Raw genomic sequence first — 18,260 nt, 5'->3', positions numbered from 1 at the left:
GACCTTTCCTTTGCTAACATTTTTTTTTCCCAATGGCCTTAGTATCAAAAATTCAACCCATGACCTTCTCCAGAATGCCTGATCCCTCTTATCCTACACTACTTTTTCCTTTATCCATCCTTTGTTCTTTAAAATTTTACATACTTTCTCTTACTCATTACCCACATACCTTTGATAGAATACATATTTAATGATAAAAGTTGTTTTTAGTGAGTATCGGTGTTCTTTTGCATTTATGCCTTCCTTGCTGACTATATTGAATTTAACGCAATTACTGTCCATTTTTATTCCTTTTCCAGATCTGGTAGGGACAGAGGGGTTTTCTGTAATTAGTTTATATATTAGAGTTTATGTTTCGCTCTGGAACTGCCTGGAGAATGGTTAGTGCTGTAGGTACAATATAAAAGTTAGTCGTTATCATGATAAAACCTCAATAAACACTTAAGCAACGTAACGTTATAATTTGGGGAGTTTATGGAATAATCTGCAGTAAGTGAAATCATGGAAGATTCCATTAGAGGCGGCCGGGCTGGTTTCCATAACACATGGCACTTCGTTCATCTTCACCCTAGCGCTTTTTTCACACAGCTCTACTTAACAGGCAAAAGCAATTAAACTCACTGTTTTGGAACTTAGCTCATCCTCTTTGCCATTCCTCCTCTCATCTTCTCCCTCATCCAATCTGTCATTAGCACACTCCACGCTCCGGCCTTGAGCTGGCCTCAGCAGAGCCAAAGAAAGAGAAAAATAATTTCCAGGAAAAACAGGAGACCTATCACGGAGTGTGAAGGACTTCGCGCCAAGACTCGAGGGTCCTGGAGGCTGCCTGCACTTTCTGGTACTTGGAGGCACGGGCAGCAGCGGCTTGACCACAAACACAAGTGTGTGTGCTCTCACAGGGCCCAGGAGCAACAGACAGGTAGAAAGTTGGCCAGTGGTAAAGGCGGGAGCTTTGTGAGATGCTGAGAAAGACTACTTCCAGCTCTCAGTCGATGCCGACAGCCTGGGCACGGGCAGAACTGAAAGGAGGGACTTTCAAGGCTGTATTATGGCTTTTTTGCGTATGTATGGAGTGATATGGTGCGCGCGCACACACACACACACACACACACACACGACAGGTTTCTACAGCAAGGCCCCTGTAACACTAAAGTGATGGTTGGAGGGGGCAACTTGGTCTGGCTCATCCGAGCCTCAGAATCTTATCTGCTAGGTAAGTTTTAACAGGTCAAACTAGCTATACATTCAATACCTAGATCTTGTTGAAAATTTACTCTCAAGTAATATTAAACATACAAATTTTAAATGGGCAAATTGTGTACACACACACACACACACACACACACCTGTATACCCCCCACCCTTGCCTTTCCATTACCCCTAGTGGTTCTCTAGATCCTCCTCTGGGAGGGAGTCTTCACAGTAGGAGTTTATAACGTTGAGGAAATCTTTGGAGAAATGAATAGTCCCACATCCTGCAGTGGTGGTGCAGAAGGGAGTATAATCCCGTATTTTTTGTCATTCTCTGGATACCTTCTCACCAGGAAACTGAGTCACTCAGTCAGGGTTGCAGCAGGACTGGTTCTGACAGCCTGAATCTTTACCTGTAGCTCTTTCTTTTCGCCTCTGTTTCTTACTGTCTGCATCAGGGAGTTAATTTCTTGTGTTGGCCTCTGCCAATGAGATTTATGCATTTATTCAAGATGGATTTCTTTAAATCCAACTCTTTTGCCCTTGATTTGAATGGAAGGAGCTACATTCTTCTAATATAACCATCAAAATTCTGGGAGTGGCTATGGGAATGTTGTATGTCTCATCCATAACCAGAATGCTGTGTGTCTTTCTTTGCATCCCCTGTGGCAGTCACATTCTTTCTGTAGGGGCAACATTCTTACTGCTTCCTTTATGGGGAATGGCATTTTAAACCTCGTTTTTCAGGTAGCATCACTTCCCGCTTGGATGCTCCATTTTCACAGTGATGCAAGACACCCTGTGTGATACCACTGACCACTCTTCCCGCTGCAGTAGTTTCCATTGTAACGAGGTGGTTATTGGATGTCAGGACCTTGCACACTCACCAGATGATGATTACTGTAATTAAGTGGAGTTTATATTTCACTAGGTAATTTAGCATATATTACATTCAGACAGTTATCCTGTGAAGAAGTTATTCTTACTAGCTTCAGCAAATAATGAGTAGGAGACTTCAAAAAGTTAAGCAATTTTTCCAACAGGAAAGAGCTGGGATTTGAACCCCAGTATTCTAGTTCCAAGTCTTATTCATGTTACTACATTATCTCTAGCTAGAATAAATATTGTTGGGGTAAAATCCAGCTGCGTGAAATCAGCCTGTTGGGAATGTGAAATGGTGGATCCACTGTGGGAAACAGTATATAAGTTTCTCAAAAAATTAAAAATAGAACTACCACGTGATCCAGAAATTCCACTTCTGAGTAAATACCCAAACTAATTAGAATCAGGATCTTAAAAATAAATCTGCCATGTTCATTGCAGCACTGTTCACAATAAATTACGGAAACAGCTCACATGTCCATTGACAGATGAATGGATAAAGAAAATGTGGTATTTTTACAGTGGGATATTATTCAGCCATTTTATAATAAGGAAATTATGTCATTTGTGACAACATGAATAAACCTGGAGGACACTATCCTAACTGAAATAAGCCAGTCACAGAAGGATGGATCCTACACGATTCCACTTATATGAAGTACCTTAAAATGAATAAAGCCGTAGGAGCAGACAATAGATCTGTGGTTCCCAGCAGCTGTGAGCAGGGAGAAATAGGGAGTTGTTCAATTGGCAAGGAGTTTCAGTTATATAAGATGAATTAGTTCCAGAGATCTGTATAACATAGCACCAGTAGGCAACAATACTGTAGTATTACGGACTTACTAACATTTGTTTAGAGGACAGATCTCATGTTAAGTGTCTTACTAAAACAAACAGAGGGCCACAAGGAAAGTTTTGGAGGTAATGGATATTATCTTGATGTGGTTGGTAATGGTTTCATGGGTGTATGTACAAGATTATCAAATTGTGTACATTAAATATGTACAGTTTATTTATCAACTACACTTCAGTAAGAGTATTAAGAAAGAAAGAAAGAAAGAAAGAAAGAAAGAAAGAAAAAAGAGAAAGAAGGGAGTCGAGAGGAAGGAAGGAAGAGATGAAGGAAGAAATACAGAAAAAGCAAAAGAAGTGATAATGGAAGACAGAATGGACATGGCCATAAGCAAGAGGGAGGAGCTAGAAATGTCTCCAAAGTGCCTGATGGGGAGACTGGGAAGAGAATGCTCCTTTCACAAGATTGGAAATGCACGGGTACAGAGAGGGTCAGATTTAGAGGAAAACAGTCATTTCGGATTTGTTCTTATCGAAGCTGAGTTTCCAGATGGAGATGTCAAATATTTAGACCCCAGGATATTGAGTTAAAGTTAATAGTTGGCATTTGTCTCATTTAGTATCTAAATTTTAGAAAATAGGATGTGGGAGTGGATGATATGGCCAAAGAAGATAGCATAAGAGGAAAGTGGATACGAAGTACAGACCTGCAGAAAACAATGCCATTTGAGAGGTGAGAAGAGCATGCCCACTCATCTCTGAGTATCTGATGGGAAGGTATTCGGGCGTGTGTGTGTGGGTGTTGACTGCATTGTTTACCTGGTGGTAGGACTGGAGACCTTACATCCCACCCTAACCCAAGCAGCCTCTGCAGGTTGACACAAGTTGTGTCTGAAAGGGTCCCTGAATTAGTTCTGGGCTCTACATCACTCGTCTCTGACCTCTGAGATGTGATACTCCTCCTGAGTTTGGCTGGGGTAGATTCTGATTCCAGAATTTCTCTTTTACCTTTACCCACCTTTCTCTCATATTTGTCCATCTTCCATAGTAGAAACCATGCCCCCATTACTAGCTGTGTTAAACTCTGAGCACATTTTTTAGTAAATTACAGAGAAGGAGTCTTCTGTTGGATTTTATTTTCTTAGAGTTAGAATCTCTTGATCGCCATGTGGAGATTGGTATACGACAATCAACTTTGTAGGTTAACTGTTAATGACAACACTATCAAAACTGAAACTAAAAACAGATTCTCTTAATCTTTTCAGACCTTCCAGTTATTCCAGATATAAATCAGGTAACTGAACCTGGAGTGCCTTTGAGATTCTCATCTGATGACCTTACTACGGAGCATAAAGCTTCCCGGATGACTGCAGCCACATGATCTCTCTGAGATTTAACTCACTTTGTATTTATTGGCAGCACTGCACACCTGCCAGGTTATTATATATTGTTCTGTTCTTTAATTGTTCAGTAATGCTATTGTCTAATAGTGCTTTCCTTAATAACTCATTGTTTTATGTGTGTATACCTTCTTTGACAACAGTTAACAAAGTCTTCTTTGGGGGAGGAAGTATGTTTTATATAGTTCCCTTGAAATGCAAGGTTTGGGGCATAAAGCTGATACAAGCACTCAGTAAAGCCTTTTGATTTATCAACTGATGCTTTGATTCCTTACTATCATTATTATAAGAACATGGTAGGTCACATGGAAATACTGATGATGCCTTTGCCTGCCTCGTATGGTGTTGTGAGGATCAAATCAGGTATTAGGAGTGAAATTACCCCAAGATAGATTATTACAAAGAATTCAGTTGAAATTGTTCTTTACTTTACAGGCTATGCTTTTTTGCCTCCTGCTTTGAAATATCAAAACAAAGAAAACAAATTCTGATTATGACTGACTAGTTTGTAACTAAGTCGATGACTTTGGAGTTTTGCTAAAGATATGGGCTCACTGCAGTCCTGAAGATAACCCTGCAGGCTAGTTACAAAATTGTTATGCAACTTCAAAAATAGAAACAAGAAGAGTTCTTTGCATAATATATTCTAGTATCGAAGGGAACTAGTTTTGATTTTGTTTTTTAAAGGCTTAAACTTTTCCCCTTTCCCACCATGAATAAAGACAGTTCTCTAAGGGCAAAACAAAACCTTTGAGCTGTAGATCCCAAACCTTGTCCAAAGCTGCCCTACAGATACTGCAGTGGGATTTTTTTAAAATTTTCAAGGTAAACATGGTAATAGTTGACATTTATTTGGACCCTATGTGAACTTCCAGCTAGATATAGTTTATAGTTTCAACACTAAATCATGTTGCCCTCCTTTCAGTGACATGTATCATATATCTTTTGTCTTGGTAGTTGTGACAAAAAGCAAATGTGGTGTGAAAGCTGACATGGAACAGGAAATGAAGATTGCCATATGCAATCTAATTCCAAGGTTTGGGAATTTGTGCAGTGTGCAACACGTGCACACATCCTGTGAGTCGGTATTGAAATTAAATAATGAAATAAGCGTATTTTTATCATTCATTTTATGTGTATTTTTTCAGACAACTAGTAAGTTAAGACATAAACACTAAGTTGTTTGGATCTATCTTCTTAACATACAACCGTTAGGCATTTTATTTTGCCTTCAGGCCGTGGAAAATTACTGCGATATTAAGGGCACAGAAAACCAAGAAAATTGGGAGACTCTGGCCTACTGCAATAACATAATGTTTGACTTTCCAATGTAGCTAAGTACTCCACAGTTAATTCATATTTATGTTAAAATTCCTTTTTTCTTTTATGAAGGTTTCAAGAGATTAGTTTTTACCTAATCTATAAATATAGTAAAATCATTTAAATGTGATTCTCCTCATAGATGACCTATGGAGGGGGTTCTGATATATGAGTGTCACTCTGGGATTAAGACAGTCACACCATCACTGCTGACATCAATCTCCCTATCTGAGGAATAAGCATGGATTGTACGACATCCTTAGTCCTGTCTAACCTAGCATTATGCAATGCTATAAACTTAAAGATTCTTAAAATATAATGGTAAGGACATCCAGGAGAGAGAATGAAGAGAGCCCCCCACCCACAGTGTAGGTGGCAGAGAATATGTCTTCTGTCTAGAAACAGTGACATACAGTTCCCATATGTGCGTGAAGCTTGCACTGACGCAGGTATGTACAAAATAGAGGACTGGTCGTGGGAGGCCCTGGATCAGCAGGTGTTGACACGTAGGTACCCAGGTCACACAGATGCTGTGGAGCAAGGATTCTATTTTACAACTTTGCTTGGGTCTTAGAGTCGGAGGAAGGGTACAGAGGAAGTCAGTCCCCACACGTTTGAGAGCCATATACTCAGAACCCAGTGCCGTTCTACCAAATGTCCTGAAATTCACATCATGTGTATGAAGAAAAAGTTCCGTATCATTTGCCTTTGATGCTGAAATGCAGAGCCCCATGATACGTCCTTCAGGGCGACGGAAAACAGAGCTGGCTCTCCAGATATTTATGGAGACATAAGAGTCTGTGACTTGCCTTTTCTAACATTGCAGTTGCTGCCTTTATGCATGAATATAAACTATTGATTACAATTTTGAAAATACTTTTTATCATCCTTTCAATGCTATTTAAGGCATTGAATGCTTTCTCGGTAATTTTTAAATTTTTTTAAGCTCTGCCAATGTGTGGGGCCTGCATTTCTTTTCAGGGCCTGTGCCTGTCACCTACCTTCGCTAGTCTATGCTTTGAATAGTTCTCTCGTGCCTTCTGTGTATTGTATTCATATCTGTCACTTTCTTGCCTCTTTTATCCTTTTTATCTCCATCTTTTCGGTTCCTCTGTGGGCTGAACTTTAAATTATTTTTCCTCTTTTATTTTCAGCACTCTGCCGTGTCTCTCTGGTGTTTTCCTCTCACGGTACTGTAACGTATTTATTGTTCCTTGAAGAATCCTTGTTGCCCTGTTCATTTATTTTCCAGTAATCTTTATTAGATCTTTTACTTTGTAATTTTTTTCAATTCTTTTAAATCACTTTTTATGCAAATTCTTTTTTTTATTTAACGCTCTTAGTTTGCCAGTCTCTGATCTTCCTATTACAGTTTCCTCTCTTCATCTTTACTTTTTTTCCCCCTTGATGTCTGTGAAATGTGATCTCCCCACTTTCTTTTTACTGTTTCCATGATTCTACCCCTCTGTCCCATTCCCCCATCCTCAGCCTTACAGCTTTGAATAATTTATTCTCTTAGCTAATACCTATCTCTTCCACCTTTTGGGGGGGGGGGAGGAATCGATCCCTCCAAAAGAACTGGTTCCCCAGAATGGCTGTTTTAGTTATTTAAAGGAGGAGAAAATATATCTCTCAGCACCTAAAGCCTAAGGAAATTAGCACAACGTTGTAAACTATACTTCAGTTTAAAAATACACACACACACACACACGGCCTAAGAGATGACAAACTGAGGCACACACACACATACACACACGGCCTAAGAGATGACAAACTGAGGCGCGGCGCTGGAGGCCACCTCTGGGCTGAAGGAAGTTTAGGTGAAGTTAAGGTATGTAAATTCTGAGGTCACATGCACCACATACATTCAGTGGTTTCCCGTATTGGCCCAAGACAATACAGCTGCTTGATGGGTTCCTGGCGTCTTTTACTTTCTCTCTTTACTAGAAACTGAAGTCCAAGTTTCCGACTCAGACAAAAGTCCTGTACTTCAAGTGAAGACAGTCCTTTCTCTGACCTCTGTATGAGCTAACTTGGGATGGGAAAAATGGTACAGGAATGGACAAGTTGTTACATTCTGGCTTTTTCCTCTGTGCCTTTAAGGCTTGGCTGCTGCTTCTGTGTAGGGTAAAGTAAATATACAGACAGCTCACCCCCTCCTGTAAGAGAATGGCCCCTGAATAATGCATCATCGTTCAACAGTACTTGACTGGTAAGTACCCTCCAAGTAAGGTGTTTACCATTTCCTCCCCACTTTGAGGTGCAAAGTACCCATGTACTTTAGCAGGAAATGCCCAGAAAAGGGCACCGTCCTTGGGTCCTGGGGGCCAGGAAGCCGATTCAGCTGCTCCTGGCTGTGAGTTTAGAAAGGAAGGGAGAGCTTCACTGCTAGTGGGAAGGAAGCGCTTCACTGCTAGTGGGAAGGAAGCTGCCGCTAAGCCTCCCCTCAGGGCACTTGCCGCTTCAAACACAGCAGCAGGGAAGAGTCCGGTAACCGGGGCTTCCACCTGAGTTACCAACCGGGGGGCTGTTGGGCGACACCCATCATTTCTCTCTCTCAAGTTTTCTCATCCATAAGATGAATTGGTTGCACTCAGTGAAATCTAAAATCCCTTTTAGCTCTTCTCCCCTGTCATAATGTTTCAGATTCCACCATTAAACATTGATTTCTTTTGGTTTTTAAGGCTTTTAGGTTTTCAAGGATTGCCATTAAAACGCGTACCTTGAGGGAGGAATAACACTTTAGAGTGTTTTTAGCGCATATATTTGAGGTGGTTTGACTCAGATCATAAGAGGAAGGTCATTTGGGAACAAGCCATGCATCGATCAGCTAGAAAGAACGGGGGCAACTAGGATCAGGGGGAGGCACCAGTGGGGTGACAGAGCCAATGTCACACTAAAAGAATAACTACATATAAATGACATCATAGAGTATTTTCCTTTCTCTTTCTGGCTTACTTCACTTAGAATGACGATCGTGGAATCTAAGAAAAAGACACAAGTAAACTTATTTACGAAACAGAAACAGACTCAGACATTGAAAACATAATTACCAGGGGAGAGAGGGTGGGAAGGGGTAAACTGGGAGTTCAAGATTTGCAGATGCTAACTACTATCTATAAAACAAAAACAAGGTCCCACTGTAGAGCACAGGGAACTATATTCAATACCATGGGGTAACTTGTAATGAAAAAGAATATGAAAAGGAATATATGTATGTACATGTATGACTGAAACATTACGCTGTACACCAGAAATGGAACAACATTGTAAACTGACTAAACTTCCATTTTAAAAAATGGAGAAAAAGAAGACTGGCTAAATACTAGTTTATTTTACGTATCTTGCTCAGTTCTTACAGAGAACCTGGGATGTAGTCACTACCAAACCCATTTTTACTAAAAAAACTGAAGTTCAAAGATAGGACAAAAATGTACCTACAGTCACATGGAGAAGAAGAAAAACTTGGGAACCAAGGTTATAGGTCACAGAGTTCACACCCACATTCTCCCCACCGCTGTGTGTTAATTTTTGCTTTGTGGCTAATTTTTCATAGTGTTACCTAAAGTGAATTCTGAAAAAAAAAGAAGTACTTCACATGGATTATCACATTTAGCCCTCATAGTAGGTATCTTTATTTTCCCCAGTTTCCAGATGATGATCCTGAAGTTTAAATATTTAGTTGTCTTAACAGCTCATGGCTAGTATGTATCAGGGAAACATAAAGCAGGTATCCACACACAGGGAAAGTGTGTTTTGGAATTCCACAGCAAAGCTCTAGCTGAGTACCACACTGAGTCACGACTGCCAAAAACTCTCCTTCCATCTCTAATGATCTGGTATTGCATTACTAATTTTTAATACTCTAAACTTTAATAAATTAATTGTGTTAATTGCTCTTCTTGTGCAGAATGGTTACAAATAACTTACCTCCTTTCCCATCCTTATTTTTTAATCAGCAAACTAATTCCCCTTGGGCCTATTTTAATTCAAACTGTTCTAGTCTTTCATCTGAAAGTCAAGTCACACATCCTGATTTGTTCATTTTGAATTTTTTTACCAATTCAGAATTAAAAGAGACACCTTTTTCAAATGTCACATATTACATTTAAATTCTTCAAATACTTGTGGATGAATATCTTACTCCACCTCTGGAGCCAAAGTTTTTATAAAGTTTGTTTGCTTTTCAATATCACCAAATGTACTACACCTAAAACTAACATAATATTCTAGTATGGTTCAATATATTTTAATAAACTATATTTCAATTAAAATATCCATAACTAGATAGTATTGGCAAAAGTATGTCATTTAATTTTCTATGAGGCCAATTCTTCTATGACTGTAAAACAAAGGAGTTGTGCTAGAGAGTCTTTAAGATGCCCTCCAGCTTCAAAATGACATGCTTCTTAGCAAGCCAAAACCATCATTAATTTATTTGTTGGGAAGATACTTAATGAGAGCCTATGGTATGCCAAATACTCCATAAGGCATCGTGAATACGGTCATCAGTCAGCTGTTGCATCGGGAACTGAGAGTCGGCCAAAGAGCTTGTTGCAGCTGAATAGCATTTCTTTACATCTGTATGTTGCATGTTTTTGATGTACCTTTTCAGTGTCCCTTCCCTTTCACTTGTCATCCCATAATGGGAGGCATCCCTCCTGTTCTCCTCTTCCATCACGAATAGTCCCATTTTACATATGCCTAGCTGTCAGACTTTTCCAGCTCCCTCATTCCACTAAAACCATAGTTAGAGGTAGACCTAATCACAAATTAAGTATAATCACAAATTAAGTAGGTACCTGATTTCCTATTATGGTTTGAGGAACATTCTGCTTGAACTTACTTTCTTCTTACTATTTTTACAGTGTTTAAAGAAATACACAGATAGCAGAGGTTTTCGCCTGAGAGAAGATAAGCCAGGGGAACAGTGATCGACAAGAGATGTAGTGATGAATGAGGTGTTCTGACATGATGGACGTGCTCATTCAAGGTCTTTGGTTTACCCAGTTATTTCTGAGCCCACCATACTTCTGAGCTCTCTAAGTCTGACAGCCATACACTGGAATATAGTTGGCACTGGTTTGGAAGGACTCATTCCCATCAAGTCATCTCTGTTGATTCTTTGAGTGTGGCGTCTATTAGTCCTTGACTCTCTCCAAGACTGATACCTCGCAACTCTTCTCTACCCATCTTTTTTTTTTTTTTTTTGCCATATCCACAATCTCTTTCACGATTTCTTTGATTGATTCTGTCCTAAATCCTGTGCAGTCACGCACAACATCTGGACAGTTTTCTTCAGCAGGAATTTATTATTTTGAGCTTCAAGGCATTCATGGCTTTTTCTATAACAATGATGGTATCTTTCGTGGTGTAATCTTTCCAGACTTACATGATTTTCTCTCTTGTCAGCATTCTCTTCCATAGCGTTGATGATCCTTTCCATAGAGTATGATGCATAATGAGCCTTAAAAGTCCTTATGACACCCTGATCTAGAGGCTGAATTTAAAACAATGTGTTTGGGGTAAGAACATCACCTTGACATCTTTGGTATTGAATTCATGGGGTTCTTGGTAGCCATTATCCAATATATCCCCTCTCTTTATGGTCTGATTTTATAGATATGACATCTACTAATGTTACAAATCCAAGAATACATTGTTGTAATTACCATTTTACATAACTTTCTGTCTTTCAGAGCAGCCGAGAGAAGAAAGGAAATCAACCTCTATGTTTATAGGCTTTGATACATTCTTTTTAACGTTTCTGATGGGTTCAAATTACTATCTGGAGTCCCTACCTTACCCCAGTACAACTTGCTCCCACCCATTATACCTTCCTTTACTTCATTAATTACAGTTTTCTTTAGCTCTTTAAACATATTTGTAACAGCTGCTTTGAAGTCTTTTTCTCTTAAATCCAACACCTGGTCATTTTTGCACACAGTTTCTCTTGCATGCTTCTTTCTTTCTTTTCTTTCTTTCCTTTTTTTTTTCCTTGTAAATGGGTCATACTTTTCCATTTTTTTGCATATGTCATTTTGCCATTGTTGGAAATTTGACATTTTAGATAAGGTACTGTAGCAACTCTGGATCCTGTTTCCCCTTCTAAGGCTCATTATTGTTACTAGTTATACTACTTTAGCTACATATATTTCCCTCTCTTAGTGTTCAGCTTCTGATAATGGTCCCTAGGGAAGCTCAGCTTTGGATTCGCACCAGAACCTCCAAAGAAAAAGCACATTTTGGCCAGCCCTTGTTTTCAGCCTTGTGAGATCCTAAGCTACAAACCCAGCCAAGCTCACCCAGACTTCTTACCTGTTAAACTGTGAGTTAGTAAATGAGTTTTGTTTAAGCTACTCCATTGCAGTAATCTGACACACATTAATAGAAAACGAATGCAATGGTTAACCAGTATCTGTATTACTCCACTCTAATCTGTTCTCCAGAGAATCCTTTCTAAAAGGGAAATCAGAGCGTAATTCTCCTTTGCTTCCCAGTAACTTCAGAAGAAAAGTTCAACTTAGCAGTTTCCAGAGCCTTACCTAAATATATCACCTGTGCTGAAGTCAGGTGAATCTGTACTCCTTCAGTAGCTAGCTGGGCTCTCACTCACCTCCATGTGGTTTCACGAAGCACCCCCGGTACCTTTACGCTCTTTTTAAAATGAAATCTGAACTCTCTACTCTTGCCATTCTTTTACCTACACAACCTGCTCCTCCTCTTTATCTCCCTGAGTTTCTATAGGATCGCTTTTCTCTTCCTTACTATACTCCAGTCACATGTGTTCTCTTTATACAGCCTTTGGTCTTTCTCTTCTTTCTCCCTTAAGGTTCTTTTCCAGAATCATCACTTGGCTGGATAATTCTTATCATTCGCTTAAATGTCACATCTTCAGAGATGCCCTTCCTGACCACTTTTTCTAAAAGAGCCCTCAAGTCACTCTCACGTCACCCCATTTTTATCACACCACATAACTATCAACTTATCAGAAAGACAACTATAAACATGTATGCACCTTAATAACAAAGCATCAGAATATATGAAGCAAAAGTCTTAGAGGAATGAAGGGAGAATTGACAACTTCTAACATGAGTGAGGTGACATAGTGGTATATTTTCTTGGTTCATTTGCATCCCCCCCCCACTAAAATACTGGTTCTGTGAGACAGATACCTAGATCATCTTGTTTAACCGCATCTTGACTTTTCAGAAAAAGGCACTCAATGGGCACTCAGTGTTTGACTGAAGTAATTACTGTCACTGGTGTGGGTACAAGGTCATTAAGTATGATTGCATAGTGCACAACCTGCTCAACCATCCATAGGAGGCAGCCACTGAGGGGTAAAGCACAAAAATCACATTATGTTATGATTTAATCTTCATAAGAGAGTTATAGAGCTATAGGGGGTAGGTGGGAAGTATTTATTTAAACCGACTTCTCCCAGTGCTCAAGGCTACATGATGTATTACCTTGGCAAAAACCTCGATCACTCCAATATTAGAACAGTGTCAAGTACTACATCTGCAGAGAGGCAGTCCAGGGGATGGTTTATTCAGTAGGAGAATATAAATACACTAATGCTTTATAATAAATTAGTAGGAATCAAGTTCTGTAATGAAGCTGTTCAGCATGTTGGCCTGGGAACCAGCAGGCTGACATTCACTGAGCAATCTATAAACTGGATCTATTAAGGAACATACTTTCTAAAACCTTGCCTGGTTAATGTTGGCATAGAATTCTTTATTAAAACCTGTATGAATCACTCAAATCACACAATATGAACTCTAACGCAAATGAATTTCTAATAGTCACAGAACACCAATTGCCAAGTATCTCCCATATTCAAAAGAAGATATTTAACGGATCAGGAGTTTGAGACTCATTGGCACAGAAGTGAAAGATTTTCTATGGAAAATATTTTGGAGGCATTTGTCAGCATTTAAATGTAACTAAACTCAATCACGACTGAGTAACATTTTCTAGAGGAAGGCATCTCGGGATCTGATATTCAACAATCACGGCTGTCTGCATAAGTTTTTACAAGTTGATTGAATTCCACATGCTTTAATTTTTACTTCTGAAACAGACAGAATAGCAGTAACAACAGTATGCCTTCCCATCACATATGACAATGTGGGGCTCAAAATCAAAAACAATATGATGTAATATAAACTGCAAGGCAATTTTAAAAGTGAGCTATGCATTTCAGATAATAAAGATACACTGATTTGCTAGGCATTGAAGACCCAAATACACAGCAGTGCTCTAACCCACTTATTTTGTTTGTTTTCACAGCACAAATCGCTGTGACCATTCAATAAAAATTAAATAGAGTAAGAGATACAGTAATAATATGCTGAACTGCTGGCTTTCTTCTTTCACACCAGAGACACGGAGGCCCTGGGATCAAAGCTCTGTAGATGGGTTAACACAGCAGGTCTTAGGGTTGTAAACGTCACAGCCCCACGGGCAAATCTCAGGAGCACGGAATGGCTTCAGGCTTCCTCCCTGCACCTGAATGGTCCCCAGTCAAAGGTTCTATCTGTCCTGCAGCCTGGGGCTTTCCCTCTCTCCAGTTCCCCCCTTCCCAGGGGGCATTTCTGTCGCTGCAGCTAAGCCCCTGGAGGCCTCGGCATCAGCGGTCACAGCTGGCATGGTGACTGCTGTAAAGCACTTCAGGGTGAGAGGTGCTCCAGCCACCGACAATGCTATCATCAGACATCTCAGCAGAATCAGAGCTGAGCCTCCTTCCCGTGTGACAGCAGCTACAAACTGCTGACACCCTCGTGATACAGATTTCTTGATTGCTAACCTAGAATAAAATGTATATTGCTTTGATAAAAAATGCACATGGAAAAGCTTCTTATTTGAAGGATTAAAAGTAAAATCGGTTTTTGTTCTAATTTCCTTCTGTTCTATTTGAACAGCAGGAGTACAGGCTTATTTTTACTATCCTGCTTAAGGCAATGGTATTTTTATACTAAACAAAAGAAGGGATTTACTTCAAATATCCAGGCCTAGGCCAAGGAACCAGGGCTGTTAAGTCAGTCACATGAAAATTGGACTTTGTTACATGGGATGCAACTCTAGGTATTTTTTTTTCCTTAATTGACTCAGTGACTGCAGAAAAGTTCATTTACTGGAATCAATATTATTTTACATTGTGCTTCAATCAAAAACTACTTTCTGTGGTCAACAGCAATTAGACAGATGGACAGAAATGGCAGCATCAGGGGTGATGAAACTCAAGATTGATAACTGCTGCTCTCCCCCCCCCACCCCCAAAAAGCCAGGAAGACAGCTAATTGCATTATATTGAATTTGCAACCTTGCAGGGAGGACCTAGAATGGGCTTTGGAAAAAAAGTCAGAAGCTGAGATGAAAAATCTTGCCAAACCTTTATTTCTGATGTCTTCCTAAGTTAACCAAGATCTCATAAACAACAGGAAAACCACCGAAGCAGAAGAACCACAAAGGATGTAAGAGGAATATAAATTGTCCTATTGTAGGAATTTTCAAAGAAATAGAATAATTTCACTGGAGAAGAAATTTATAGGCAGGTGTCTTTGGTGTTCATAAAGAACAATGGTTGGTGAACATTGGAAAGATAATACAGATAAAGGAAATCTGAGCAGGAGGCACACTAAACAGAAATGATGAGAAATGAATGAGCACCATAAAGAACTGAATGCTTTATCCGAATAAACATAGAACAGTATTTACCTTCTGCCAGAGTATGTCAACCCAATTCTACACATTTTTTTCTCTCTGATTTCTTTAAACCTTTATTAGATGGTTGGGACTAACATTTCCAGGAGGACAAAACTGCAGTGACACAGAAGGAAATGTCACTAGGTGTGATCTGAATCAAGACTGGATGAGTTCAAACTTGGGGTAGGACTGGCTTTGGAAGCAGAGAAATTGTAGCAGCAGAGGTGAGAGCTGAGGAAGAGGCTTCAAGAACAGAAAATCAACAGTGGATGAAGGCCGTCCAAAGCTACCACAAACTCCAGTTACAAGATAAATAAGTAGTAGGGATTAATGAGTAACATGATCTACATAATTAACACTGCTATATGTTAGATATGAAAGTTAAGAGAGTAAATCCTAATATAGATGAAAAATTATTTCTTTAATTTTGCATCTGTGTGAGATGATGGGTGTTCCCTAAGTTTATTGTGATAATCACTGCGTGATTTATGTAAATTAAATCATTATGTTGTACACCTTAAACTTATCAGTGCTGTGTGTCAGTTCTCTCTCAATAAAGCTAGAAGAAAAAAAGATGCTACATTTGATTTAAAGCAAATTTTAAAATGAAATTATGTGATCAAACCTAAGATACTGAAGGGGAGCAGAATATGCCACCCCAGTGTGCCACGGGCCTGTGGATTATCTTGAGTTAAATGTGAGCAAGACTCAGCAGGCTCAGGAAAACCTTTTACCTCTCCCTTAATTGTCTAAAATAATTTAAATAGGGGACCTGGCTCAGAAAGAGAGCTATTACCAGAGGTAACGTTTTTATATTTGAAAGACTTACCTGCATGGCAGGACAAACATCTAATTACCAAGTATCTGCTCTTCTTACCCTGTGAATGACCTTCCTCCCCTTTGAAGCCCGATGCTCCGTCTCATTCTTTGGCCCGGGATGGCATATAAACCCCAAATCGCCTGACTTGTCCTTGAATCTCAGAGTTTTACGAGTCTCCTAAACATATAAAATTAAATGTTTTTCTCCCATTAATCTGTCTCATGTAAATTTAATTGTTAAACTAATCAAAGAACTTAGGAGGGTAGAAGGAAAACTTTATTCCCCTAAAATACAAGGATGTAGCAAGGTCCTGGAACCAGGAATCTGGGCGAAGTCTCGTAGGCAGGATCCCTTTACCCCAAGTTACTGCAGAGCACTGAGCCCTGGGAAATACAAAAGAGACATACTGGTACCACAACCATTGTAATCTGCTGATTTTTCTGGAGATTTCACTCTCAAAATAGCAATTCCTCCAGGAAAAAAAAAAATCTAGGAACACTAATCTCGTATTTTTGCTTTCAGGTTTGAAGAAGTTATTGAACTGTAGTACAGATGCTTACAATTCCTCATCAACAGAATCTCCTTTCGACTTGCTCAAGTGACTCTTCACTTTCTTTGACCATCTGTCTTGGTTTCTATCTTTGTCATCCCTCTTCATCCATTCTCCTCAAGGCACTCAGTTCTGAATCTTGAAAATGGAGTTTTTGGATAATATCATTCTCCTCCCTCAACCCTTTCAATAACTTCCTATGATGCTCTGAATACATTCAAAACTTCTTCTAATGGTCTGAAAGGGCCTGCAAGATAAGCCCCTATCTCATCCCAGTCTCTACAGCTTTATCCCAGGCTGCTCCTGCCAACTTGTGATCCTCAGGATACCAAGCGCTCCCTCACCTGGAAAACCTAACATCTCTATCTCCCTTTCTCTCCCATTTGTTAAGAACTGTTTCTGGTGCCTAAGGTTGTAAGACTGATTTTTCTTACCAGATGGATGTTTGTCATGGAGAGAGAGAGAGAATTAGTCAGAAGCCCTGATGACCTCCCACCATATTTCTTTTATTGTATTCAAATAGGCATTTATGGGCATTCCACCGTAATTCTTAGTGGTGTGGACTCAGAAGTGAGCATTGCGGGGATTTTAGGATGCACTGGGGAAGGGAAGAAGGGAGACAGACAGAAAACCAACCATTAGATGTATAGTCATCTGTATGGACAATCTGCAGGGATTCAGGCTAAGGAAAGAGGATGCTGTCTACAGTAAGAGAAATCTAAGGAAGTAATGAATATGAAATTACAATAGTAGAGTACCAACAGACCTAAAAAGTCAAACAGGAATTACAGAACATGACAGAGTCACACAGAGCCTGGAAACGTACACAATGGAGCCAGAACAAATATTGAGAAATACAGTTTGTAATATTTTGACTTGACAAGTTAGTAAAAAATAAATTTGAATCTTTTAGAAATTACGATTCTTAAAATGTTGACTAGATATAAAATTAGCATAGAGGCCAAGATGTCACTGGTCCAAAACTCAACTGCATTAACATTCTCCTTATGTCCTGAAGGGGCCAAATAGATATTAGCACTTCAGGTAGATTTGTTTTCCTTCAGTCGTGTTGTTTACTTTCTGCAGTGCACTGCCTTTTATGAACGATCTAGTGTCAAAAAAAAAAAGCTCTATGTACAATGCACACACATCTTACTGAAAACAGAACAGGGCTTTTACTGTTCTAGCTTCATTCAAGCATCCAGTGCAAGTCTACTATTATCTTAAGCTATATTGTGTCTGTACTGTCTCCCTTAACAATGACACAAAGATCCCATTTATAGCCATCAGATAGGAGGGGGTATTTATCTCTTAAGAGGACATACCCAAGTGTAGGAGCGCAGACAGGTCTGCAGCACTTGTCACAGTCCACTGGAAGCTGAAGATGAATCAATGGCAAAGAGGTCATTTTAAATTACCATTTTGATTTCAATTTGCTGCTACACCCACAAGTCTCTCTAAGTAAAAGAGCAAATAAATAATCGTTCTGTAACAGGAAAAACCAGCCATCCTTTACACTGACCACAAGGGCTATAATAATTACAGGGGATGTAAGTGGGGAGAGATTGTAAACTAAAAACCAGAACAAGGA

General features: G+C 39.5%; 2 long non-coding RNA genes across 7 annotated transcripts in view; one reads left to right on the top strand and one right to left on the bottom strand.

Annotated features, from left to right (window-relative positions):
* The window catches only part of LOC116285734 (uncharacterized), a 47,261-nt gene extending 42,737 nt beyond the window's left edge, over positions 1-4,524 (top strand). For 4 of the 5 annotated variants that reach the window (XR_012064403.1, XR_012064399.1, XR_012064400.1 and 1 more), the window contains exons 9-10: positions 3,500-3,598; positions 4,131-4,524. This is a non-coding gene — a long non-coding RNA (uncharacterized lncRNA). The remainder of the gene's footprint in view (positions 1-3,499; positions 3,599-4,130) is intronic. The other variant, XR_012064402.1, reaches the window with a different exon arrangement.
* LOC140689450 (uncharacterized) overlaps positions 1-18,260 on the bottom strand; it is a 186,351-nt gene that overhangs the window by 35,772 nt on the left and 132,319 nt on the right. The window lies entirely within an intron of this gene.

The sequence above is a fragment of the Vicugna pacos genome, chromosome 26 (assembly GCF_048564905.1).
Source record: "Vicugna pacos chromosome 26, VicPac4, whole genome shotgun sequence".
Lineage (NCBI taxonomy): Eukaryota > Metazoa > Chordata > Mammalia > Artiodactyla > Camelidae > Vicugna > Vicugna pacos.
Note: the sequence above shows the minus strand (reverse complement) of the source record. Positions and strands in the feature narration are given on the sequence as shown.